At 42.4% G+C, this 25694-nt stretch overlaps 1 long non-coding RNA gene across 1 annotated transcript in view; it reads left to right on the top strand.

Annotated features, from left to right (window-relative positions):
* Positions 1-131: 131 nt before the first annotated feature.
* Positions 132-25694, top strand: part of LOC126068376 (uncharacterized) — a 131239-nt gene continuing 105676 nt past the window's right edge. The window contains exon 1 of the long non-coding RNA XR_007515663.1: positions 132-375. This is a non-coding gene — a long non-coding RNA (uncharacterized LOC126068376). The remainder of the gene's footprint in view (positions 376-25694) is intronic.

The following is a 25694-nucleotide window of genomic DNA, read 5'->3' as shown; positions in this document are numbered from 1 at the left end:
GATGGCAAGACTGTTGTCAGCCTGGGTACCTGGATCACTGCATTGAGAAACCCCACCCCAGTGACGGGCCTGTCACCTGTCCGATATGTGTACAGGAGCCAGAAGTAAACTTTTATAGAGCTTGAGACATTATATTTGTTTGGGTCTATTTCTTAAGTGCTTAGCCAGCTCTAACAAATACATTCGAGCAGTGACCTAGTACTTGAAGTCGTGGGTCTTTTCGCCTAATGCATTCACTCATTTTTTTTTGTCTCTGGCAGTTGGTGATTGATCGATCGTGGTCCAGCATGCAGAAGTGAGTGTGTGGTGAAAAGCAGCAGAGCTGATGAGTTGTGAAGACATGTGTTTGAAGGCTGCCACACTCCCTACTCCAGGGTTAGGAAGGGGCAGTGGCTGCCATTGTTACTCTGAATTTGCCAAGTCATAGGGACTCTTGTCTCTCCAGCCTCTCGAAGTTACTGCAGCGGGTTGCCCTGCCTGTGAAAAGTTCCCAAAGCATCTATTGATTCAACTCATAGACACCATGCTAGTCAGTAATTGTGAAGAGAAAACCATTAGGTTTTGGGTGATAGGATGGAATTCATTATGTGCATTGAAATATCTCAGGCATTATTAGGGACTTCTTTGTATGACGTGTGATTTTCCTAGGACCAGGAAGGGGTTGTTGGACCTTCCTGAGGTGTGTTGTCCAGAATGGAACCAGGTCTGATTGCCTTTTTCCTGTACCCTATCAGGTTGTTAGCTCTGCCAGCTCACATTCCCTCAACCACCATCCTCCTTCTCCGTGGATCACTTTCCTTAACTATTCTTTCATTAATTACTTTTTCTAGAAAAGAAACAGCTTGCCAGAGAGTTGAGGATTCCAGGTTTGGTGGATAATAGCATTAGCAAAGCACATGGTTCTGCCAGTTCCACTTTATCCTTTTTCACTGGTGGTCACGTGTCCATTTATTCATCTCTTTACAGTTCCTAGTGATTCAGGTAAGGAGCCCTGGTGGCACAATTGTTAAGCACTTGGCTGCTAACCATAAGGTTGGCAATTTGAACCTTCCCAGTGGCTCCATGGGAGAAAGACCTGGGAATCTGATGGCACCTGACAACAGTGAATCAGGCATTGGCATTGGGAACATTAATTATGGCCAAGGCTGGCTTTGAGCTCTCATTTGTGCTGAAGATTTCTGAGGCCAGAAGGAGAAAGTCACTGTTTGGTGTACCCTTCTGAGAGTCCAGGTGGAAGTCTGGGAAGAAGGGGTAGAAAAGATACCACATCTCTTTCCGAGCTCTCCAGCTTCTATAGCTTGAACTCAAATCAGACTCCTTGAAGAGAAATTTACAACTAATAAAATCTAGGCAGAGGGGCGGAGCCAAGATGGCGGACTAGGCAGATGCTACCTTGGATCCCTCTTACAACAAAGACACGGAAAAACAAGTGAATCGATCACATACATAACAATCTATGAACCCTGAACAACAAACACAGATTTAGAGACAGAACGAACTAATACGGGGAAGCAGCAATTGTTTTCAGAGCCTGGAGCCAGCGTACCAGTCAGGTACAGCACAAGCACAGAGGGCTGCTCCACCCCCCTGAACTAACCCCGGGAGGGGGACCAGCCGGTTCCGTGGGCGTCATGGAACACAGCCGGTAGGAGAAGTCCCCAGGAGGCAGTGACTGGTCTTGGAGCAGGAACAGCAGCGTCCCAGCCGGGGAACCGTCTCTCCGGGATTTGGACTGGATGCAGGTACGGCATAAACACGGAGAGCTGCTCCAAACCCCCTGAACTAACCCCGGAAGGGGGCCCAGTTGGGTCGCACGGGCGGCGTGGGACGCAGCCGGTAGGAGAAGTCCCCGGGAGGCAGTGACTGGTATTGGAGCGGGGAGAACAGCGTCCCAGCCGGGACTCTCGGTCTCGGCATAAGCACGGGGAGCTGCTCCACCCACCTGAACTAACCCCGGGAGGCGGCCTAACTGGTTCGCGGGAGCGGCACGGCAACGCGGCTGGAGGGATGAGAAGTCCCCGGGAGGCAGCGACTGATTTTGGAGTCGAGAGTTCACCCTCCCAGTAGGGGAGCCTTGACGCTGGGCGTGGGGCTGGAAGCGGAGGATCTGACCGTGACTCCAGTGGGCCAGACCCCCCGGGGGCAATCTCCACACAGCCAGCACGCGTAGGCGACGCGCCCGTGGGAATCTCAGATATAATAGTCATTCCAAGCAAGACAAGCAACTCTGGCTATATTCTGAGGTGCTACTCTCCTATCTCTCTGTTCCCTCCCCCACCCTCCCCAGGCGGCTTCATTAACATCCGAATAGCCTGAGCCAGAGGGAGAACTCTGATAGGGATCAGACTGCATTTTTTTTTTAGCGGATTTTTTGGAAAAACTAGTTTCCCAGTGATGGCTCGGAGACAACAATCCATATCAAACCACTTAAAGAAGCAGACCATGACAGCTTCTCCAACCCCCCAAACAAAAGAATCAAAATCTTTCCCAAATGAAGACACAATCCTGGAATTGCCAGATGCAGAATATAAAAAACTAATTTACAGAATGCTTCAAGACATCACAAATGAAATAAGGCAAACTGCAGAAGAAGCCAAGGAACACACTAATAAAACTGTTGAAGAACTCAAAAAGATTATTCAAGAACATAGTGGAAGAATTAATAAGTTGCAAGAATCCATAGAGAGACAGCATGTAGAAATCCAAAAGATTAACAATAAAATTACAGAATTAGGCAACGCAATAGGAAGTCAGAGGAGCAGACTCGAGCAATTAGAATGCAGACTGGGACATCTGGAGGACCAGGGAATCAACACCAACATAGCTGCAAAAAAATCAGAGAAAAGAATTAAAAAAAATGAAGAAACCCTAAGAATCATGTGGGACTCTATCAAGAAGGATAACCTGTGGGTGATTGGAGTCCCAGAACTGGGAGGGGGGACAGAAAACACAGAAAAAATAGTTGAAGAACTCCTGACAGAAAACTTCCCTGACATCATGAAAGACGAAAGGATATCTATCCAAGATGCTCATCGAACCCCATTTAAGATTGATCCCAAAAGAAAAACACCAAGACATATTATCATCAAACTCACCAAAACCAAAGATAAACAGAAAATTTTAAAAGCAGCCAGGGAGAAAAGAAAGGTTTCCTTCAAGGGAGAATCAATAAGAATAAGTTCAGACTACTCAGCAGAAACCATGCAGGCAAGAAGGGAATGGGACGACATATACAGAACACTGAAGGAGAAAAACTGCCAGCCAAGGATCATATATCCAGCAAAACTCTCTCTGAAATATGAAGGCGAAATTAAGATATTTACAGACAAACACAAGTTTAGAGAATTTGCAAAAACCAAACCAAAGCTACAGGAAATACTAAAGGATATTGTTTGGTCAGAGAACCAATAATATCAGATATCAGCACAACACAAGGTCACAAAACAGAACGTCCTGATATCAACTCAAATAGGGAAATCACAAAAACAAACAAATTAAGATTAATTAAAAAAAAATACACATAACAGGGAATCATGGAAGTCAATAGGTAAAAGATCACAATAATCAAAAAGAGGAACTAAATACAGGAGGCATTGAACTGCCAGATGGAGAGTGATACAAGGCGATATAGAACAATACAAGTTAGGTTTTTACTTAGAAAAATAGGGGTAAATAATAAGGTAACCACAAAAAGGTATAACAACTCTATAACTCAAGATAAAAGCCAAGAAAAACGTAACGACTCAACTAACATAAAGTCAAACACTATGAAAATGAGGATCTCACAATTTACTAAGAAAAACGCCTCAGCACAAAAAAGTATGTGGAAAAATGAAATTGTCAACAACACACATAAAAAGGCATCAAAATGACAGCACTAAACACTTATTTATCTATAATTACGCTGAATGTAAATGGACTAAATGCACCAATAAAGAGACAGAGAGTCACAGACTGGATAAAGAAACACGATCCATCTATATGCTGCCTACAAGAGACACACCTTAGACTTAGAGACACAAACAAACTAAAACTCAAAGGATGGAAAAAAAGTATATCAAGCAAACAATAAGCAAAAAAGAAGAGGAGTAGCAATATTAATTTCTGACAAAATAGACTTTAGACTTAAATCCACCACAAAGGATAAACAAAGACACTATATAATGATAAAAGGGACAATTGATCAGGAAGACATAACCATATTAAATATTTATGCACCCAATGACAGGGCTGCAAGATACATGAATCAAATTTTAACAGAATTGAAAAGCGAGATAGATACCTCCACAATTATAATAGGAGACTTCAACACACCACTTTCGGAGAAGGACAGGACATCCAGTAAGAAGCTCAATAGAGACACGGAAGACCTAATTACAACAATCAACCAACTTGACCTCATTGACTTATACAGAACTCTCCACCCAACTGCTGCAAAATATACTTTTTTTTCTAGTGCACATGGAACATTCTCTAGAATAGACCACATATTAGGTCATAAAACAAACCTTTGCAGAGTCCAAAACATCGAAATACTACAAAGCATCTTCTCAGACCACAAGGCAATAAAACTAGAGATCAATAACAGAAAAACTAGGGAAAAGACATCAAATACTTGGAAACTGAACAATACCCTCCTGAAAAAAGACTGGGTTATAGAAGACATCAAGGAGGGAATAAGGAAATTCTTAGAAAGCAACGAGAATGAAAATACTTCCTATCAAAACCTCTGGGACACAGCAAAAGCAGTGCTCAGAGGCCAATTTATATCGATAAATGCACACATACAAAAAGAAGAAAGAGCAAAAATCAGAGAACTGTCCCTACAACTTGAACAAATAGAAAGTGAGCAACAAAAGAATCCATCAGGCACCAGAAGAAAACAAATAATAAAAATTAGAGCTGAACTAAATGAATTAGAGAACAGAAAAACAATTGAAAGAATTAACAAAGCCAAAAGCTGGTTCTTTGAAAAAAATTAACAAAATTGATAAACCATTGGCTAGACTGACTAAAGAAATACAGGAAAGGAAACAAATAACCCGAATAAGAAACGAGAAGGACCACATCACAACAGAACCAAATGAAATTAAAAGAATCATTTCAGATTATTATGAAAAATTGTACTCTAACAAATTTGAAAACCTAGAAGAAATGGATGAATTCCTGGAAAAACACTACCTACCTAAACTAACACATTCAGAAGTAGAACAACTAAATAGACCCATAACAAAAAAAGAGATTGAAACGGTAATCAAAAAACTCCCAACAAAAAAAAGCCCTGGCCCGGACGGCTTCACTGCAGAGTTCTACCAAACTTTCAGAGAAGAGTGTAACACCACTACTTCTGAAGGTATTCCAAAGCATAGAAAGTGACGGAATACTACCCAACTCATTCTATGAAGCCACCATCTCCCTGATACCAAAACCAGGTAAAGACATTACAAAAAAAGAAAATTATAGACCTATATCCCTCATGAACATTGATGCAAAAATCCTCAACAAAATTCTAGCCAATAGAATCCAACAACACATCAAAAAAATAATTCACCATGATCAAGTGGGATTTATACCAGGTATGCAAGGCTGGTTTAATATCAGAAAAACCATTAATGTAATCCATCACATAAATAAAACAAAAGACAAAAACCACATGATCTTATCAATTGATGCAGAAAAGGCATTTGACAAAGTCCAACACCCAATTATGATAAAAACTCTTACCAAAATAGGAATTGAAGGAAAATTCCTCAACATAATAAAGGGCATCTATGCAAAGCCAACAGCCAATATCACTCTAAATGGAGAGAACCTGAAAGCATTTCCCTTGAGAACAGGAACCAGACAAGGATGCCCTTTATCACCGCTCTTATTCAACATCGTGCTGGAAGTCCTAGCCAGGGCAATTAGGCTAGACAAAGAAATAAAAGGTATCTGGATTGGCAAGGAAGAAGTAAAGTTATCACTATTTGCAGATGACATGATTATATACACAGAAAACCCTAAGGAATCCTCCAGAAAACTACTGAAACTAATAGAAGAGTTTGGCAGAGTCTCAGGTTATAAAATAAACATACAAAAATCACTTGGATTCCTCTACATCAACAAAAAGAACACCGAAGAGGAAATAAGCAAATCAATACCATTCACAGTAGCCCCCAAGAAGATAAGATACTTAGGAATAAATCTTACCAAGGATGTAAAAGACCTATACAAAGAAAACTACAAAGCTCTACTAAAAGAAATTCAAAAGGATATACTTAAGTGGAAAAACATACCTTGTTCATGGATAGGAAGACTTAACATAGTAAAAATGTCTATTCTACCAAAAGCCATCTATACATTTAATGCACTTCCGATCCAAATTCCAATGTCATATTTTAAGGGGATAGAGAAACAAATCACCAATTTCATATGGAAGGGAAAGAAGCCCCGGATAAACAAAGCACTACTGAAAAAGAAGGAGAAAGTGGGAGGCCTCACTTTACCTGATTTCAGAACCTATTATACAGCCACAGTAGTCAAAACAGCCTGGTACTGGTACAACAACAGGCACATAGACCAATGGAACAGAATTGAGAACCCAGACATAGATCCATCCACGTATGAGCAGCTGATGTTTGACAAAGGAGCAGTGTCAGTTAATTGGGGAAAAGAAAGCCTTTTTAACAAATGGTGCTGGCATAACTGGATATCCATTTGCAAAAAAATGAAACAGGACCCATACCTCACACCATGCACAAAAACTAACTCCAAGTGGATCAAAGACCTAAACATAAAGACTAAAACGATAAAGATCATGGAAGAAAAAATTGGGACAACCCTAGGAGCCCTAATACAAGGCATAAAGAGAATACAAAACATTACCAAAAATGATGAAGAGAAACCCGATAAGTGGGAGCTCCTAAAAATCAAACACCTATGCTCATCTAAAGACTTCACCAAAAGAGTAAAAAGACCACCTACAGACTGGGAAAGAATTTTCAGCTATGACATCTCCGACCAGCGCCTGATCTCTAAAATCTACATGATTCTGTCAAAACTCAACCACAAAAAAAGACAAACAACCCAATCAAGAAGTGGGCAAAGGATATGAACACACATTTCACTAAAGAAGATATTCAGGCAGCCAACAGATACATGAGAAAATGCTCTCGATCATTATCCATTAGAGAAATGCAAATTAAAACTAGGATGAGATTCCATCTCACACCAGCAAGGCTGGCATTAATCCAAAAAACACAAAATAATAAATGTTGGAGAGGCTGCAGAGAGATTGGAACTCTTATACACTGCTGGTGGGAATGTAGAATGGTACAACCACTTTGGAAATCTATCTGGCGTTATCTTAAACAGTTAGAAATAGAACTACCATACAACCCAGAAATCCCACTCCTCGGAATATACCCTAGAGATACAAGAGCCTTCATACAAACAGATATATGCACACCCATGTTTATTGCACCTCTGTTTACAATAGCAAAAATTTGGACGCAACCATGGTGTCCGTCAACGGATGAATGGGTAAATAAATTGTGGTATATTCACACAATGGAATACTACGCATCGATAAAGAACAGTGACGAATCTGTGAAACATTTCATAACATGGAGGAACCTGGAAGGCATTATGCTGAGCAAAATTAGTCAGAGGCAAAAGGTCAAATATTGTATAAGACCACTATTATAAGATCTTGAGTAATAGTAAACCTGAGAAGAACACATACTTTTGTGGTTACAAGGGGGGGAGGGAGGGAGGATGGGAGAGGGTTTTTTATTGATTAATCAGTAGATAAGAAATGCTTTAGGTGAAGGGAAAGACAACACTCAATACATGGAAGGTCAGCTCAGTTGGACTGGACCAAACGCAAACAAGTTTCTGGGATAAAATGAATGCTTCAAAGGTCAGCGGAGCAAGGGCGGGGGTCTGGGGAACATGGTTTGCGGGGACTTCTAAGTCAATTGGCAAAATAATTCTATTATGAAATCATTCTGCATCCCACTTTGAAATGTGGCGTCTGGGGTCTTAAATGCTAACAAGCGGCCATCTAAGATGCAGCAATTGGTCTCAACCCACCTGGAGTAAAGGAAAATGAAGAACACCAAGGCCACACGACAACTAAGAGCCCAAGAGACAGAAAGGGCCACATGAACCAGAGACCTACATCATCCTGAGACCAGAAGAACTAGTTGGTGCCCGGCCACAATCGATGACTGCCCTGACAGGGAGCACAACAGAGGACCCCTGAGGGAGCAGGAGATCAGTGGGATACAGACCCCATATTCTCATAAAAAGACCAAACTTAATGGTCTGACTGAGACTAGAGGAATCCCGGTGGCCATGGTCCCCAGACCTTCTGTTGGCACAGGACAGGAACCATCCCCGAAGACAACTCATCAGGTATGAAGGGGACTGGTCAGCGGGTGGGAGAGAGACGCTGATGAAGAGTGAGCTAATTATATCAGGTGGACACTTGAGAGTGTGCTGGCAACTCTTGTCTGGAGGGGGGATGGGGAGGATAGAGAGAGAGGGAAGCCGGCAAAATTGTCAAGAAAGGAGAGACTGAAAAGGCTGACTCAAGAGGGGGAGAGCAAGTGGGAGTAGGGAGTGAGATGTATGTAAACTTATATGTGACAGACTGATTGGATTTGTAAACGTTCACTTGAAGCTTAATAAAAGTTAATTAAAAAAAAAAAAATCTAGGCAGAGCCAAGGGTGGTTCGGAAAGAGGGACAGGAAGTGAAAAATTAAAAAAGAAAAGTTGTATTCAGCTTAAAAACTGTTTGGAGTGTTGTCTTAAGCTTCCTTTAGTACTTTGGAGCCCTTACTAGATAATGTCCCATTGCCAGCCTCAGACAGAGGGCGACCAGAAAGGCTGATGTCCTTAGATGCCTCACATGGCTCGGTAATGAATGTCATTTACTGAGCAAAACACACAACTAGAGGCTGTAGATCTGTAGAGATTCCCATCAACATACATCATTCCTGCTCTGGAGTGACGCATGTGTGTGGGGATGAGTAAAGCAGAAAAAACGCAGCTGCAAGAGCATGTCATCAACCGAAGACTCCAGGTGAGCAGCCAGGCACAGGCAGACCACAGCTCAGGGGATGGAGGTTGCTAAGGAAAGGAGCTGGTCCTGCCAGGTTTTCTCAGTAAAAGAAAAGAGTTGGGCTTTGTGAGCTCTACTCATTTCCCTCTATGACTCCCTGTATCCTCTGTTTGAACAGTAACTAAAAAGCATAGCATGTCAGAAATAGCAGTAGACCGGCATGTGTAAATGCTGTACAATGATAAAATTGTAGAGTAAGCCATTCTTTAACTATTAGTTAGGGGCCAAAGAACATAATCCTAGAGATACCAGTAGACCAGATTTTCTCAACCTCAATGCGGTTGACATTTTGGTCCAGACAGTTCTTGTAGCGGGGTAGGGGGGCGGTTGTCGGAGGATGTTTAGCAGCATCACTGGCCTCTGCCCACTGGATGCCAGTAGCACTGCCCCCTTCCCCAATCGTGACAATCAAAAATGTCTCCAGACATGCCAGGTGTCTACAGGAAGGGGGCGGGGGCACCAAAAGAGCCCCAGTTGAGTGACTACAGTGGGAGATACAGGAATTTAATCTTGCTCTGAGTTTCTCTGGGAGTGTATTTTAATGATTTAACCACATCATGCCTCAGTTTCCCGACCTGTAGACACAGTCTAAGGAAGTAATGTGCATAGTACTGTGTGGCAACTAGGGGGTTCTATTAAGTGCTCGGAAACAATTCCTGCCTGCCTCCCACATTTGCAAGACCCAAAGATCACTCTTGATCTTTGTGATGGCAGTAAGTGAGGGGCAGTGGGAATTCGGAGAAGGGTGAAGGCTCAGTGGTGTGGGAAATGGTGAACAGTACCGGCATCTGAGTTTACTTGAAGACATCCTGTCCTAGTTTATTGTGACAGTGTATTCTGGATGAAGGCCTTGTTTTGGAGAGGAAAGGAAGGGGAGGGTGGAGAAGGCAGGAAGGAGGCTGCTCAGAAGAGCAGCCAGGAAAGTGCACTCGATGGGGCGATCTCGTAGTGTGAAAGTGAGGCATACATAAGTAGACCAGAGGACACAGAGAAGTAACCCCCAAATCAAAATATATTTTCAAATGACTGCTGATACAGAAGAGTTTTTGCAGGTAATTAAGGAAGACCAGAGACTGTTTGGAGAAGTCTCTTTGTTCTAGAGCCTTTACATTTCTGTCTCCTCTCTTTTGGAATATGGAAAAAAGATGTCTTCACATATGCTTTTGATAAACACATGTGTGTTCTTTTGTTACTCTTCAGAAGTATGTGTCGGAAAGGTGAAAAAGGCTGTAATCCTGATCTAGACCCGAGTGATCTGCATTATTTTGATAGAAAGCACCAACTCGACTCTAAGGAAGGGTCAGTGCGGGGATTAGACATAAACTATCCTGGCGGGCTTGCGTTCACCCTTACTGTGCTTCTGGTCTCTGTAGCATTAGACACACTTACAGAGTTTATGACAAATGTGGACAGATCTTTGATCTAATACGTGGAGAAGCCGTCTTAGACAGGTAGCCTTGTTTATTTACATTCTCTCTACGCTGCATTCATACTACTAGGTGTTAAGTTTTTACTAGAAGAAAGGGCAATTCTGTGTAGCAGAAAGGGGACGGTGAGAGAAAGTATTTTGCTAGATAGGTTGGTGTCTTAGTCATCTAGTGCTGCTGTAACAGAAATGCCACAAGTGGATGGCTTTAACAAAGAGAAATTTGTTCTCTCACAGTTTAGGCGTCTAGAAGTCCAAATTCATGATGCTAGCTCCAGGGGAAGGCTTTTTCTCCGTGTGGGCTCTGAGGGAAGGTCCTTGTCATCAATATTCCCATCCTAGGAGCTTCTCAGTGCAGGGGCCTTGGATCCAAAGGAAGCGCCCCCCTTGTGGTTCTGCATTCTTGGTGGTAGGAGGTCTCTGTACTCACCTCTCTCTTTTATATCTTGAAAGAGATTGATTTAAAATACAAACTAATTTTGTAGATTGAGTCTTGCCTCATTAACATAACTGCCCCTAATCCCACCTCTTTAACATCCTAGAGGTAGGATTTGCAACCCATGGGAAATTCCATCAGATGACAAAGTGGTGGACAGTCATACAATACTGGGAATCATGGCCTAGCCAAGTTGACAAACATTTTAGGGGGGACACAATTCAATCCATGAGAGTTGGTGTTTGAATAGTTGACGTTTTCATTTTAGTGCTACTCAGAGTGTGGTCCTAGCAGCATCAGCATTACCTGGGAACTTGTTAGAGATGTAAATGATTGGGGCTGAACCCAGACCTCCTGAATCAGAAACGTGGGGTTGGAGCTCAATAATCTGTGTTTTAACAAGCCCTCCATGATTCTGACGTATGCTAAAATTTGAGAGTGCTGCTCTTGTGATGCGTGATATGGTGAAATCTTATGCATAGTGTCTGTGTGTGTATGGAGGGCAAGGGTTAAGGAAGCGTTTTATCAGGTAGTCAGAAGATGAGTAAGATTGTCTTGTGACATACTTTTGGATTATTTTCCTGGTCCATGGTGTAAGCCTTTAACTATGCTGTCTAGTACAATAGCCACAAGCCACATGTGGCTATTTATATTTAAACTAACACAACTAATACAATCAAGAAAACTTATTCAGTTGAACTAGCCACCTTTCAAGTGCTCAGGAGCCACATGTGCTTAGTGCTGCCTTATTAGAGAGCAGAGATGTAGAGCATGTTCATCATCACAGAAAGTTCTATTGGACAGCACTGTTTCAGCCTGTAATGACCCCTGTTTGACTCATACAGGCTGGAAACCCCCACTTGGAGGAGGATGGTGTGTTCTAGTTAAGTCAAGACCTCAACTCCTTTAAAGCAGAATGGAGTTTCGGACTTCTGTACCCTGGGGAGACTTTCACTTTGTAGTTGTATCCTGGTGAATTTTGTATCTTGTCCTGACATCTGCCTGGTATAGAAAGTGCTGTATGTCTCTGTCCCACATAACTGAGTGCACCGCTTCTAAAACATTTGCTCTTTAATCTGCTAAGCTGTCTCTTTCCATCTGGTCTCCCCATGCCCTGACCAGCGGTGGTAAAGCTTGTTTGTGCAGAACGTCTCTTTGAATACTGCCTAGAGCTTTATAAAGAGTCTGGAAGAGGTGGCAAGAGAATTTGACGGCTTCTGTTTCCCCAGAGTGCCTCAAAAAACTGTTTCGCAAGAGGATATTAATTTATAAACTTAATCTGTGAAGAGTTATCCTCTGAAGAATTAATCTCTAAAGTGAAATTTCAACGGATGTATTATAGCACAGATTTAGTAATTAAGTCCTTTAGCAACATGGAGAAATTTTCAGTTGATACTCTATTGCTATTATCAAGCAGCTCTGGTGATGTAGTGGTTAAGTGCTCAGCTGCTAACCGAAAGGTCACGGTTGGAACCCACCAGTTGCTCACAGGGAGAAAGATGGGGCAGTCTGCTTTCCTAACGATTACAGCCTTGGAAAGCCTATGTGGCAGTCTACTCTGTCCTGTCAGGTTGCTCTGAGTTGGAATCGACTCGATCGCAGTGAGTTTGGTTTTGGCATTGCAGTTATCAACAATAGCAATAATTATTTAGTTGCTAAGAAATTCTCCTAATTAGAACAAATGAAAAGTTGTGGAAATGCATTGTTTAAAAGATGAAATTGAAAGCTAACTGGGCCCATGGGAGGGGGTATGAGAGTAAGAACTTTGTGTGCCTTTAGCATTATTGCTGGAGGTGAGGGAAGGAGGTGCATAGGGGATCACATTGACCTTTGGACAACCTTAACTTGACTGGTTCACTTCTGAGGGAGGATGTTGCTTATTCTCTTACTGCTCTCCGGTCTGTAATTTGCCTTTCTTACCCTCTTTTTTCTGCCCAGAATGTTGGAGGGGGCCCTGTATTTCTCAAGGAGGGTGTATTGGCGTGATTTATCATTATATGGAACTGTCCTGCCCATTTCAGACATTTATCATCCCTGGTCACTTGATGCCCATGTTACTCCAACCTAACCAAGTCATTGTGTCAACCAAAATATCCACCCCACCTGCAGTACACATTTCCAAATGCCTGTGATTGAGAATTACTGGCTGTTAAAGAGATGAGCTTGGTGTCTTTTTTGGGAGGGAGAAGTGGTTAGAGTTGGTGAAGGTGCAGGTGCTCCGAGGGGCTGGATCATTAATTTTTGACACGACCTGGCTCCAAAGAGCCGCTTCTCGCAGTGCTAGAAGTGATGCTGGGAGCTGATTTTGTTCTATTAGACGAGAAGAATTGCTTTCTGCTACTGCAAGACTTGGACCCAGATGCTCAAAATCAACAGAGGCCTCTGTTACTGCCAGGGAGGGACCTAACTCATGAGCAGGAAGATAGTTCCTGGTCTGATGCCACTCCGGGGTGTGTCTACACTAACGCTGGTTGTTCATTCGTACTCTACTTCTTAGCCATTTACATGACACGGCGTGTCCATTTAGGCTTCTCTTCTGGGGTTTTTCTGCTCCTGCTCGCCATTCTTGCTCCTACTACCTACTGATGGTCTGTGTATGGACCAAAGTCCAAGAAAAGAATAAACTATGATAGGTTCTGTAGTAGCTATCATCCCTTTTGTCCTAAGCTCTTAAACCAGGCAATCTTATGGATGCTGATACCTTCTCCTGGTCTGTCTTAGTCATCTAGTGCTGCTACAACAGAAGTACCACAAGTGAATGGCTTTAACAAAGGGAAATTTATTTTCTGACAACCTGGTAGGCTAGAAGTCCAAATTCAGGGCGTCAGCTCCAAGGGAAGGCTTTCTTTCTCTGTCGGCTCTAGAGGAAGGCCCTTGTCCTCAATCTTCCTCTGGTGGAGGAGCTTCTCAGGCGCAGGTACCCCGGGTCCAAAGGACACTCTCTACTCCTAGTGTTTCTTTCTTGGTATGAGGTCTCCATCTCTGCTAGTTTCCCTTTCCTTTTATCTTGTGAAAGATGAATGTGGTGCAGGCCACTCCCCAGGGAAACTCCCTTTACATTGAATCACTGATGTGACCTTATTAAGGGTGTTACAATCCCAGCTAATCCGCTTTAACATAAAATTACCATCATACAATGGAGGAAACCACACAATATTGGAAATCATGGCCCAGCCAAATTGATACACACATTTTGGTGGTGGTGGGGGAACATAATTCAGTCCAAGACATGGTCCAAACATTTGTGGCCTAGGGCTACTTGCTTCAGTAAGGACTGTGGTCCCTGCAGTTTCCCTAGAAGGGACCAGTGGTAGGATAGACTGATAGAACATGAGACCCCTCTCCAGTGTAAACCAATAAAGCAGTTGCCCTTGTATCATTTCTGACTCATGGTGACACCATGTGTGCAAAGTAGACCTGTTCCATAGGGTTTTCAATGCTGTGAGCTTTCAGAAACAGATCAGCAGGCCTTTCTTCCAGGGAGCCTCAGGGTGGCTTCGAACTACCACCCTTTTGGTTACTAGTCAAGTGCTTAACCATTTGCACCACCCAGGGACTCCATCTTTAGTATGTTGCTGTTGTTGGTCACCGTCAAGTCGATTCTGACTCATAGCAAGAGCGTGCGTGCAGAGTAGAAATGCTCCGTAGAGTGTTCAAGGCTGTGACCTTTTAGAAGTAGATCACCAGGCCTGTCTTCCAAGGCGCCTCTGGATGGGTTCAAACTTCCAACCTATCAGCTAGTAATCAAGCGCATCAGCATTTGTGCCACTCAGGGACTTCTCTCTCTGGCAGAGGGACCCTGAATTGTTAACTTCTGGAATCAATATAAATAGCATTTGTGGGTTATGTGCAGCATAGAGAATTGGAAGATGATTCACAAAACTTACATGCTCTCATGTTCAGTAGCAATTGGGGAAAAGCATAAAACCTTTCTTTTAATTGAGACGATGGGCTGCATCTCAGTATAGAACAGTAGGGAAATTGCTAGACTAGATGATTGGGAAATGGGGAGTTGTATTTTCCATATGGATAGCCTGTTTTTTCCATCTGTCAAGTATGATTCTTTCGGCCACTCATGTATCCCACGAGAATAATGGCTTTGTGAGTGTCTAAATGTTGAAAGACGTTTTGACACCTTTGACAAGTGTTGTTCAACAGCTGGGTTTGTAAGATTCCAGTTCTGACAAAGAAAATAACTTGGCTTATTAGTCTAAAAATAAATTCCGTATAAATGTTGTCATTTTGGGGATTACTGTCTTAGAAAGTGTAGTTAAAATTTTTTTATAGTGGGTTTTATTCATGTAAACAAATGAGTGTGACTTTACAAGGGAATGCATTATAATATCGCAGAAGGCTCTGTCCTTATTCCTGATTCTGTGTCAGGGTAAGAACGACGGTCCAGGTTCCACTGGGACCAGCACAGCTGTGAGCGGGGTGATCTGTGGCAGCACAAAGAGCTCATGATGTCGATGAATTCATTTAAGGCTCTAACACTGAATTCTTCTCACCGAGTAGCTGGATCCCCGTGGCACTAACAGAGAATCAGTCGGCGCTTCCTTAGAGGGATGGAGCTTTGTCGATTGGGAGTCAGCAGAGAAGGGGTGCAGCAGGGCTTCTCCAGCTGGTGGGTGAGGAGGAAGTGTGGTTTGTTACCCAGGGGTGGCCTGGGTCAGCTTTCTCACCCAGCTGCTGACTACTGAAGTGAAAAGAACAGAGGGGAATCATTTGCTCCAGTTGCTCTTCTTTCTCTTCTTGAAGATTCCTACACCCTCTATGGAATTAAAAAAAAAAAAAAACAAATGAGAAGAGAAAAAAGTACAGAATTATATATAGTTCATTTTAACATATGTATGTATATATATATGTATTTCTTTTGAATAGGAAGATTTATACAAAGATAACCATGTGTTGCCAGAAGATTAAAACCTTCAATTGTAATTTTAAATGAGCATTAATCTTGCAGGCTAAACTAGATAAAGGTAAAGCAGCTCAAATCTGTGCATATATAATTTTTTTTTACAGAAATAAAACAAAATTACCATTGTTCCCATAGGATCAGGAATTAACTTGCAGCAACCCTCGATGAAGATTCTGTAGCAATGGTAAAACATCTGCTCCCCCCAGGATGTAAAGAGATCCTGAGAGATTCTGAAAGATGGCTGAGAGCCTAAAATTAAAATCCTGGATCCTTGAATCCTGTGCTGCCGTAGGCCACTCCCTGTGAGTCCCCTGAGGGATAAATGTGCACCAGGGGAAGGACTGTGGGTGCAGATGCTTGATTGAGGACCTGTGACTGAGCATCCCCCATCTAGTAAGCCGCTTCGCCCTTCGCATTAGGTGCGGGAAGGGGCTATGCTTCTTGGTGCTGTCTCTCCTGAGCCCATCATTGGTTCTTGCCTTGGACTTCCAAACAAGTAAAGCTGTGGCTGACTTAATGTTTTTAAATGTGACCCGTTCCTAGCAGCGCACCTCCTTAGAGGGAGCATCAGAAACAAGGAAGAAAGCAGGCAAGGGGGAGCATGATTCTCCTAGCTATCAATAGCTTTCCCTGTTCCACTGGAAAGAACTTTTATTGGTCACTTTTTTTTTCCCTCTTCTTATTTTATTTTATTCTTTTTTTATTGGAGGCTGTGTCAAGGGAACAAGGCTGGGAGGTGGGAAAGTGTGTACCCCCCAGTTACTGGGTACTCTGTTTCCTGTTGGGAGCAGCATGAAGTTTGCCTTCCCGTCCTCCTTATCTGCAGTCCTTGGTGGCTAAGTTCCAAGATGGCAAATCAGCCAGCAGTGAGCTGGTGTCTCTCCAGCTGAGTAACCATGGCCCATTGGAAAGCAGTGGTGGCCACATACAGGGAAAAAGGGTGAGGGTGGGAAAGCATGTATCCCTGGTTACTGGGTGCTCTGTCTCCTGTTGGGAGCTCTGTGAAGTTGCCTTCTTGTACTCCTTGTTTGCGTTCCTTTGTGGCTGTGGTCCAAGATGGCAAATGCGTGCTGCCTTAGCTGGTAGGGGACCTCCACTCTGTAGTTCTCCTTGTTCTCTGTCAGTTTCTTATTCCATTTGGTGCTTGATTGAGTTCTTTATTCTTTCATTTGATGCTTCGGCTTCCAGGATTGGCATTTGTCTCTGTTTTACTTAGTTTTTCTGGTCTTTGCTGCAGAAGGATGGCATGGCGCTTCTGTCTATAGCTTCATGTTGGCTCCACCTCTTTCTCATTGGATTTTAAGAATTTTTCAACTTCATTTTTAATTTCTTCTATTACCCAATAGTTTTTAAGTAAGTTGTTATTCAGTTTGCATGTATTTTTTTTTTTTTTTTTACTGTTCTTTCTAGTATTGATTTCTAGCTTTATAGCGTTATGATCAAAGAAGATGTTCTGCATTACAGGTATACATCACTTAACATTCTTCTGGGTAATATCCAACTGCATACATGTCTGTGGTTCCATAAAGTTATAATAGAGTTTAGCAATCCCAATCACAGAACAGGGTGTAGCAGATGTACTTTGCTGGAAATCTGATCCGTCTCTCACTAGCTGTCTGGGTCCCACATCTGCCCTGGCCCCGGGGGCAGAGGGGGAGAGGGTCTCGGTGCCCATGTGTGGCTGCCTGTCCTGCTATATTCACCTCAGGCAGGGTGATGCTGCCAGAGCTGCTGAGCGGTATGCCCTGCTGAGGCCAGAGCTCCACTCAGCCTGGGCGCCCTACACTTGAAGCTCAGGCCTGAGGCTGCAACTCCTCCCTTTGTGGTTGGTCACCTAATTATTTGGCTCATGGGGGTGGTAGGAGAAAGAATAGGAAAGGCATGTGGAGATGTGATTTAAAGGAGGGGCGGGCAGGACTGGAAGAGTTTAAAGCCATTATGGGGGATGGGGAAGGCAGGGAGGAATGAAGGGAATGGAGCTGGCAGCTGTCTGGACAGCAAGTGCGTGCCACAGCAGGTTGGGGGCCAGGTGTGGCTCCTGGAGACGGGCTAGTAGCCATGCAGGACTGACTACGGCAGAGCCAAATTTTTGCACATTCCCTTGGTGTGGCTGGTGACCATCCTGTGTACCTCTCTCCTGTATATACTGTGGTGTTCACACAACGTCCTAATCACGTAATGTCATATTTCACAGAATGTATTGTGGACATTAAGTGGTACATACCTGTACTTTGATGTTTTTTAATTTATTGAGGTTTGATTTCTGGCCTAAAATGTGGTCTGTTCTGGAGAATGGTGCATGCGCATTGGAGAAGAATGTTTACTGTGCTGCTGTTGGGTCGTGTGTTCTGTATATATCTACAAGGTCAAGTTGATCGATTGTGTTAATTTAGATCTTCTGAATCTTTTTTTTTTTTTTAATTTATTGTGGTTGAAATGAAAGTTTACAAATCAAGCCAGTCTCTCATACAAAAACTCTGCATATCTTGCTAGGTACTCCTAGCTGCTCTCCCCCTAATGAGACAGCAGACTCCTCCTCTCCACCCTGTATTCCCTGTGTCCATTCAACCAGCTCCTATCCCTTTCTGCTTTCTCATCTCGCCTCTAGACAGGAGCTGCCCACCTAGTCTGATGTGTCTCCTTGAGCCAAGAAGCTCACTCTTCACCAGTATCACTTTCTGTCTTATAGTCCAGTCCAATCCCTGTCCGAAGAGTTGGCTTCGGGAATAGTTCCAGTCTTGGGCTAACAAGAGGTTCCAGGCACCATGACCTCCAGGGTCCCTCTAGTCTCAGTCAGACCATAAAGTCATATTTTGAGGAGAATTTGAGGTCTTCATCCCGCTGTTCTCCTGCTCCATCAGGGATTTTCTTTTGTGCCCCCTGCCAGTGTAGTCGTCAGTGGTAGCCGGGCATCATCTAGTTCTTCTGGTCTCAGGCTGATATAGTGTCTGGTTTATGTGGCCCTTTCTGAGACCAACTGATGCTCTTAGATGGTTGCTTGCTAGCATTTATGACCCAATACGCCACTCACCAAAGTGAAATGCAGAACGTTTTCTTAATATACTTTGTTATGCCAATTGACCTAGATGTTCCCTGAAATCATGGTTCCCAGACCCCAGTCCTGCTACTCTGGCCTTCGAAGTGTTTGGTTGTATTCAGGAAACTTCTTAGCTTTTTGTTTAGCCCAGTTGTACTGACCTCCCCTGTATTGTGTGTTATCTTTCCCTTCACTTAAAATGGTTCTTGTCTACTATCTAATTAGTGAATACCCCTCTCAGTTCCTCCCCACCCTTATAACCATCAAATAATATTTTCCTCCATGTTTAAACTTTTTCTTGAGTTCTTATAATAGTGGTCTCATACAATGTTTGTCCTTTGGTAACTGACTGATTTCACTCAGCATTATGCCTTCCAGATTCCTCCATGTTATGAGATGTTTCATGGATTCTTCATTGTTCTTAATTGTTAGGTAGTACTCCATTATGGGAATATACCATTATTTATCCATTCATCCGTTGATGGGCACCTCGGTTGCTTCCATCTTTTTTCCTGCTGTACGCGGTGCCGCAGTGAACATGGGTGTGCATATACTGTTTATGTGAGGGGTCTTATTTCTCAAGTATATATTCCAAGGAGTGGGATTGCTGGATCATTTCTAGCTTTCTAAGGAAGCGCCAAATTGATTTCCAAAGTAGTACCATTTTACATTCCCACTAGCAGTGTGTAAGTGTTCCAGTCTCTCTACAACCTCTTCAACATTTATTATTTTGTGTTTTTTTGATTAACACTAGCCTTGTTGGGGTGAGATGGTATCTGACTGTAGTTTTGATTTACATTTTTTTTTTTAATAGCTAATGATCGTGAGTATTTCCTCATGTATCTGTTAGCTCCTGAATGTCTTTGGTGAAGAGCCTGTTCATGTCCTTGCCAGTTTTTTAATTGGGTTATTTGTCTTTTTGTTGTTGAGTTTTTGCTGTATCGTGCAGATTTTAGAGATCAGATGCTGATTTGATTTTTCGTAGCCAAAAAGTTTTCCAGTCTGTTGGTTAGATCTGCAGTATCTTTGTTGAGTTTCTTTCAAGTTGTTCCGTCCTTCATCGAAAGTGATGTGTTAAAGTTTCCTACTACTGTTGTAGAACTGTCTGTTTTACTATTGTAGAACTCCAGTTCAGTTGGAGTTTGCTTTATGTATTTTGGAGGTCTGTCATTAGGAACATAAATATTTATTAGGGTTATGTCCTTTTGGTGGATTAACCCTTTAATAGTTAATGATGCCCTTCTGTCTCTTATAATGGATGTTGACTTTAAGTCTGTTTTATCAGAGATTATTATTGCCATTCCTACTCTCTTTTGGTTACTATTTGTTTGATATATATATTTTTTTCCATCCTTTGATTTTTAGCCATTTATGTCCTCATGTCCGAAGTGTGTCTGTCGTAGGCAACATATTGATGAATCATGGATTTCTTTTATCCATTCTGCACTCTCTGTCTCTTTTCTGTGCGATTATTGATAGTTATGTATTTACCGTTGTCATTTTGTCATGCCTTTTTTTTGTGTGGTGTTAATGATTTCTTTGTTCCACTTAAATTTTTTTGCTAAGTTGTTTTTGTTTATGGATTTTCTTTCCATATCCTCAATTGTTGTTGACTTTGTGCTTACTGATTCTTTTTGATTTTCTTTTTGTTTGGTAAGTAGATTTATTAATTTTGCCTGTGGTTACTCTGAAATTCACCTTTATCTTCCTAAGTTTAAAACAGTCTGTTATATCTTGATATCGCCTTGACTTCCTCTCCATTTATTCCCCCTTTTTGTTTAGAAGCTGTCATTGTTTACAGATTGACAGCTCTGGTATCCTGTTTTCAGTTTTGCGCTTTATTTTACTTTTGAGAATTCTTTATCTGGGTTGGTATCTGTGTGATGTTGTTATGTGTCTTAGTTTCAGATTGTTCTCTGATATTGTTGGTTCTCTGTCTGGAGGACTCCCTTTAATGTTTTTTTGAAAGGTTGGTCTGATTTTTACAAATTCCCTTATTTTTCTTTTATCTGAAAATGTTCTAGTTTTGTCATTCTATTTGAAAGACAGTTTTGCTGAATATAAGATTCTTGGTTGGCAGTTCTTTTCTTTGAGTGCTTTACATATGTCATCCCATTACCTTCTTGCTGCATGTTTTCTGCTGAGAAATCAGTGCTTAGTCTTATTGGTGCCCCCTTGTAGGTGATATTTTGTTTTTCTTGAGCTGCTCTTTTTTTTTAGCTCTTAGAATTCTTTCTTTGGTTTTGGAAAGTTTGATTATGATATGTCTTAGGGACTTTTTTAGCGGGTCTGGAATCGACTGAACGGTGCTGGGTTTGGTTTGTTTGGTTTATCCCCTGTGGGGTTTGTTGAGCTTCTTGGATGGAAACCTTCTCATCTTTGATGACGTTAGGGAAATTTTCTGGCAATAAATCTTTGAAAATTCTCTCTATACTTTTTTTTTTTTTTCTCTTCCTCTTCTGGAATTTCTATTATGTGTAAATTATTATTCTTGATAGTGTCCCATATAACTTTTAAGCTGTCTTCATTTTTTGTCATTCTTTTTTGTGATTGTTCCTCAAACAACTTATTAACAAGGAAGTTGTTCTCTATTTTGCTGGTTCTTTCTCTCATTGATTAAATTCTACTTCTGTGTACTCCATTGCATTATTTACTTCTGATATTTTATTGTTAATCTTCTGAATTTCTAGTTGTTGTTTTTGTATGGTTTCTAATTGTCTGTCTTGTGATTTTGTTCTTGTATTGTTTTCCTGAATTCTTCTAGGGTTTTGTCTGTGTTTTCCTTGATCTCTTTGATGGTCCTATATATGTCTTTTGAATCCCTCATCAGGTGGTTCTATTACTGTTTCTTCCTCAGTAAGGTTTTCTGCTCCTTTATTTTGCTCAGCTTTTTGAGCTGTCTTATCCTGTTTCTTCCTATGATTTGTTATTGTCTACTGTCTCTGAGGTATTAAGGTTAATTTATTTATATATTTCTTTCTTGATTGTATGTTTTGTGCTGATATTTTTTTTATTATACTTTAGATAGGGTTTACAGTACTAACTAGCTTCTCATTAAATAGTTGGTACACGTATTCTTTTGTGACATTGGATATCAACCCTCCGACATGTCAACACTCTCCCCTCCTTGACCTTGGGTTCCCTGTTACCAGCTTTCCTGTCCCCACCTGCCTTCTCATCCTTGCCCCTGGGGTAGTGTGCCCCTTTAGTCTTCTTTTGTTTTATGGGCTTGTTGAATCTTTGGCTGAAGGGTGAGCCTCAGGAGTGACTTCATTACTGAGTTAAAAGTGTGATCGGGGGCCATATTCTTGGGGTTTCTGTAGTCTGTCAAGCCAGTAAGTGTGGTCTTTTTTTGTGAGTTAGAATTGTGTTCTACATTTTTCTCCATCTCTGTCCAGGGCCCTCTATTGTGACCCCTGTCAGAGCAGTCAGTGGTGGTAGCCAGGCACCATCTAGTTGCACTGGACTCAATCTGGTGGAGGTTGTGGTAGTTTTGGTCCATTAGTCCTTTGGATTAATCTCTCCCTTGTGTCTTTAGTTTTCTTCATTCTACCTTGCTCCTGATGCATGCTAATTTGTTTTGTTTTGATGTATCCAGAGCCTTGTTTCTTTTCTTTCTCTTTAGAATGCCTTTATTCCTTTGTATTACTTATTTTGTGGTTCTGGCTTATTTGTAACTTTGGTGGTATATTTTGTCTGAGCATGATTTCCTCTCACTATGGGGTATGGTGGGTCACACTCATGTGTGAATCTTCTTTGGGCAGGCTCGTTTGTCTTCCCTTACTGGATTGAGTGGAGGTGGGAGAGCTGGCTCTTCTCCTGATATTGGGTGACAAGTGTTGGGTGTTCAGGTTCCTTCCATAGCACTTGTGGGACCATGGGATCCTTCTGGGTTAGTGATAGGGTTAGTGTGTTTTCTGGAGGTCAGGGCAGGATGTTTCCATATCCACCATGAGAGAGTGCTACCCAAATACATGGGGTAGGCCCACTGTACGTGCACAAATTGTTATCTCATTAGGTGGTAGGGTATCAAGGGGTTTCAGCACAAGTGTAGACAGCGTGCAAGAACTCTTTGAATATGGGATGTGTGGCATTGCAGATGGTGAGATGTAGGCTGAGGGCACTAGGATCTCCTGATCATCATTTGATGGAGGTTCAGTTGGCACCTGTCAGGATATATTGCCATTGCTGCTGAGGTGATGTGTCTTTCCAGCTGGTTACTGGAGCATGGGTGCAGGGAGCGTTCTTACTGATCTCTGGGTTGGGCATTGTGTGTGTGCCTTGCGGGTTTCCCAGTGGTTGGGTTGAGAGTGCATGGGTCACGTGTCACTGGGTAGGTAGCACAGGAACTTGCACTGCTGATCACCAGGTGGGTGGAATGGTGGGCGGGAGAGGGGAGTTTCACTCCTCTGATTGCCAGTCTGGTGGTGGGAGTGGTGGGCTGTGTAGCACAGGGGTGGATGGAGCGTGCATGAGCCTCTGGTTGCAGGTCCGACAGTGTACGACTGTGTGCTGTGGATTGCCAGGTGTGCAAGTTGGCATGAGAATGGACGGGGCAGATGAAAACCTCGGGTTGCAAGTGTGACAGCACGGTGCTGTGTGATGTGGATTGCCAAGTGGCGAAGGGAAGAGAGGCACACTCCTGGGAACTGGGAGGGAAGCGGGGAGCATAGAGAGGGATTGAGGCACTCCCCACAGAGTGCAACCAGTGATCAGGACCAGCTCTGACCAGATGCTGGGAGTGCGCTGTTCAGAGTCTGGTCAAGTGAGGGATCTCTAGTTGCCACTTCAAGGATCCTCCACTCTGGCAGTGCCAGCTGCCCTAATGACCAGAAACTGCTGCTGGTGAGTACTTCTGCCCTATTTTCTACCTCACTCCCTACTCTGTGGTTGCCTGGATGCCTAGGGCTCTCGCCTGCCTTCCTGCACTTTGCTTACTTAGGTATGGTTCATGTTTTGCTCACCTTGTTTTGCTCCACGTTTGTCTACACAGTATCTCTGTCTCTTAATGGGGGTTCTGTGAAGTTGCCTTCCTGAGCTCCTCACCTAGGAATGTAGCTCACTTTGTCTTAAGATGGCCACATGGTTCTGGGCTGGCTGGCAGGATGCCTACAGTCTGTAAGTCTTGTTTGCTGTTTTCATTCAGTTCTCCTTTCCTTCGGTGTTTGACTCATTTGGTGTTCTGGGTTCCCAGATTGTCATCTGTCTTAGTCATCTGGTGCTGCTATAATAGAAATACCACTAGTGGACGGCTTTAAGAAAGGGAAGTTTATTCTGTCAAAATCCAGTAGGCCAGAAGTCTGAATTCAGGGCGCCAGGTCCAGGGGAAGGCTTTCTGTCTTTGTCATCTCTGGAGGAAGGTCCTTATCATCAGTCTTCCCTTGGTCTGGGAGCATCTCCATGCAGAAACATGAGGTCCAAAGGGACACACCTTGTTCCCAGCACTGCATTCTTGGTGGTGTGAGGTTCCCATGTCTCTCTGCCTGCTCCTCTCTCTCGTATCTCAAAATAGATTGGCTTAAGACACTATCTAATCTTGAAGATCTCATCCGTATAACTGCCACTAATCCATCTCATTACATCATAGTGATAGGATTTACAACACATAGAAAAATATCATGAAATGACAAAATGGTGGACAATCACACTATACTAGAAATCATGGCCTAGCCAAGTTAACAAATATTTTGGGGGGACACAGTTCAATCCATGACATCGTCTTTATCTGTTTCACTTGGTTTCTTGGTTCTTTGCTGTAGGGGGACAGCATGGTGTGTGTGACTAAGCTGCCATCTTGGGTCATTTCCTCCTTCCTTAGCTTCTGTTTATCTGGGAATGTTCTATTTTTTGCCCTCAATTTTGAAGGACTATTTTGTCAGATACAGAATTAGTATTTGGCAGTTTCTTTTTTTTTTCTGTCATTGTCATAAGTATGTGACCCCACTGCTTTCTGGCCTTCGTGGTTTCTGAGGAGAAATTGATATTTAATCTTTTTGAGGATTCTTTGCATGTGATGATTTGCTTCTCTCTTGCTGCTTTCAAAACTCTTTATCTTTGGTGTTCATCAGGTTGATTATAATGTGTCTCACTGTGGATCTCTTTAGGTTTATCCTTGGAGTTCATTGAGCTTCTTGCATGCATAGATTCATTACTTTGATCAAATTTGGAAAGTTTTCAGCCATTATTTCTTGAAATATTCTTTCTGTCCCTTTCTTACTTTCTCCTCATTCTGGGATATCCATAATGTGTATATTTTCTGCATGATGGCATCCTACAGGTGTGTTAGACTCTGTACATTGTTTTAAAGTTCTTTTTTCTTTCGGTTTCTCAGATTGGATTATTTCAGTTGTCCTATCTTCAAGTTCACTGATTCTTCCTTCTGCCAGCTCAAATCTGCTGCTGAGCCCCTCTAGTGAATTTTTCATTTCAGTCGTTGTACTTTTCTGTTTGGTTCTTTTTTTTATATGTGTAGAATTTATATCTCTAGTGATATTCTCGCTTTGTTTATAGATTGTTTTTCTGATTTCCTTTAGTTCTTTGTGTTTTCTTTTAGCTCTTTGACCATATTTAAAAGAGTTGTTTAAAAGTCTTTATCTAGTAAGTCCGGTAACTTGGCTTTCTTGGGGATGATTTCTGTCACTTTGTTCCTTTGAATGGGCCATTCTCCCCTGTTTCTCTGTATACCTTGTGATTTTTTTAATTGAAAATCAGATATTTGAGTAATATGAGGACTTTTGAAATGAGATTCTCCCCCTTGTACCGGACTT

This window comes from Elephas maximus, chromosome 27 (genome assembly GCF_024166365.1).
Source record: "Elephas maximus indicus isolate mEleMax1 chromosome 27, mEleMax1 primary haplotype, whole genome shotgun sequence".
NCBI lineage: Eukaryota > Metazoa > Chordata > Mammalia > Proboscidea > Elephantidae > Elephas > Elephas maximus.
Note: the sequence above shows the minus strand (reverse complement) of the source record. Positions and strands in the feature narration are given on the sequence as shown.